Source organism: Echinops telfairi, unplaced genomic scaffold, assembly GCF_000313985.2.
Source record: "Echinops telfairi isolate 266 unplaced genomic scaffold, ASM31398v2 ScPeMD7_29;HRSCAF=101, whole genome shotgun sequence".
In the NCBI taxonomy this organism is placed as follows: domain Eukaryota; kingdom Metazoa; phylum Chordata; class Mammalia; order Afrosoricida; family Tenrecidae; genus Echinops; species Echinops telfairi.
The window spans coordinates 561,698-564,201 of NW_022103926.1; the positions used below are offsets into that span (position 1 = coordinate 561,698).

The following is a 2,504-nucleotide window of genomic DNA, read 5'->3' on the forward strand; positions in this document are numbered from 1 at the left end:
CACCCATCTGTCCGTGGTGGTATGTAGCTGCGCCACAGAACCGACTTCCGCGGAGTGTCCAGACTAAGACAGACTAGAGAAAAAGATGTGGTGAGCTAGGTCTCTCCAAACCAGCTCATGTGGACAGCAGTGGTCTAGTCTGCAGCCAGCTTCATGTGGATTGCCCAGGACGAGGCTGTGTTTCTGTTGCCTACTCACGAGGTCACCAGGAGCCAGAGACAGGCGCTGTGGCAGCCGGCAGCCACAAGTCTTGGTCTAGGAGAGGCCGTGGCTTAGCGTCATGCAGTGCCTGCCAACTCTATGGACCTTCTATGCATACCTTGAAGGAGTCCCCATGGCTCAGCGGGTTACACGGAGGGCTGCTAACTGTAAAGTCAATGGTTCACACCCACCAGTCACTAGGAGGTAGAGCCATGAGGTAGTCTGCTCCTCTAAAGAGGGACAGCCTCCGAACCCTATGGAGCAGCTCCGCCCTGTCCTACTGGGTCTATGGAGCAGCTCCGCCCTGTCCTACTGGGTCTATGGAGCAGCTCCGCCCTGTCCTACTGGGTCTATGGAGCAGCTCCTCCCTGTCCTCCTGGGTCGATGTGGGTTGAAATCCACTGTACAGCTGTGGGAGCCTTTTCTTCCAGAGCAAGTGGGAGCAAGTGCAGAAGAATTTGGGGGCAGTGGAGAAGCAGCTGGAAGAAGCTCAGCAGAAGATTCAGTTGGATGACGTGGGGAGAAGCCACACCGGAGAAGGTGGGCAGACCAGGGTCTGGGGTTTTGTTTGTTTGTTTGATTCATTCATCGGTCATTCTGTTTTCGATACACACTAAGCACTGACTTAGGGTGTCTTGCGTTAGAGCCTGGTACCAAAACCAAGAGCATAAGACCCATCCCTGAGTCACCTGGAGCTTCCATTCCGGTGGAAGGATGAGTTGCCAAATAGATCATCCAACATTGTTCCCCAAAATGCATGATCAAAGAGACAGGTGCTATTTAATAATATTGCCAACAGTAATAAAAATAGTTGTTCTATGGGCAGGTCCTCCCTGTCAATTTGCCTCTGTGGCTCTCAGACTTCTCTCTCCAGCCCAAAGCGGCCAGTTGAGAAGGATGCCCAGTGCTTTTGCATCTATGAGACATTGACACCATTCCTTCAGTGCCTCCAGAGAATTCCTGCTCCAGGAGCCTTCAGAGGAGTAGAGGGATGTAGTGATGGAGAAGGACTGAGATGCATTTGCTTTCTCTTCTCCCTGACCCTCTCAACTTGGCTACTCCCAGAGGAGGCATTTACAAGGAAGGTTGGTGAAGAGGCGTTTGAGGTCCTCTGATATGGGAGAGCCAATAAGGTGGGTCTATATCGGAGACCTAACAAGGCCAGTCCATGTCTTGAATAGGAACATATTCACCTGGAACCAGTCGTGTGGGGGATGATAGGGCTTTCCCAGAAGAGGGTCCCACCAGTTCCCTTCAGACCGTGCTCCGCCCCTCAAGGCTGCTCCCCAGTTGCTTCCCTGTGAGACTACAGGAATGAAATGAGAGGGGAGACGGGCCGAGCACAAGAGCCCATTGGTCACCGTGCTCTGCAGGCTCTCAGCTCTGCATACTCATTCCAGGAGGTCCACCTACAAACATTTTGTTCTTCTTTATGACAAGAACATGTATTCACAAGAGAACATTCCTATGGTTAAAGCCCAATGAAAGAAGAAATAAAACCCTTTTGATGGAAACCACTGCAGTGTCACAATGTCACCAGAGCCTCCTCCATGCATTAGGCTGGTGTCTAAATTATGATTGGGGGAGGGAAATATTTGTCCCGCCTTCTGTGGTTGCATATTTAGAGGACCTTTTGTGGTAGGTACCCCGTGTTGATTTACCCAATAAGCAAAATAAGCACATGGTTACTTGCACTTAATAATTTTCCCACTCGTAAGTGCTAGGCATGAAATGTTAAACATGATCATCCATACACTTAACCAACAGTTGCTAATTACATATTCTGTGCTACTTACCTAAGTTGGCAGTAGGCTAGTTCTCTCCAGGTGGGTCTTTTTGCCTATTTTATTTAATAGGAACATTAGCAATTAGTCAACCCCTATCAGCGTGTATGGGGAAACTTCTAGGAGGTGCCGAGAATTCACAAGTATCTTAAGTATTGTGTAGTCTACTTGTCTAAAGAAATGGACATGCACAGTTGTAGAGGCAGCTGGAGAGGCAGCCAAGCTTAAAACCTAGAGAACAGTCCAAAACTGTCAGAAAACTGGAGGTGGCTAGGACAGAAAGGGTTTTATTTTACTTTACTTTAAAAAAATCATTTTATTGGGGGCTCCTACAGCTCTTATCTTAATACATACATACATACATTGTGTCAAGCACATTTGTACATTTTTTGCCATCATCATTTTCAAAACATTTTCTTTCTACTTGAACCCTTGGTATCAGCTCCTCATTTTTCCTTTCCCTTCCTGCCCCCCTCCCTCATGAACCCTTGATAACTTACAAATTATTATTATTTTGTC

At 47.9% G+C, this 2,504-nt stretch overlaps 1 protein-coding gene across 1 annotated transcript in view; it reads left to right on the plus strand.

Moving 5' to 3' along the window:
- Positions 1–2,504, plus strand: part of MYO18B (myosin XVIIIB) — a 307,510-nt gene that overhangs the window by 147,415 nt on the left and 157,591 nt on the right. The window lies entirely within an intron of this gene.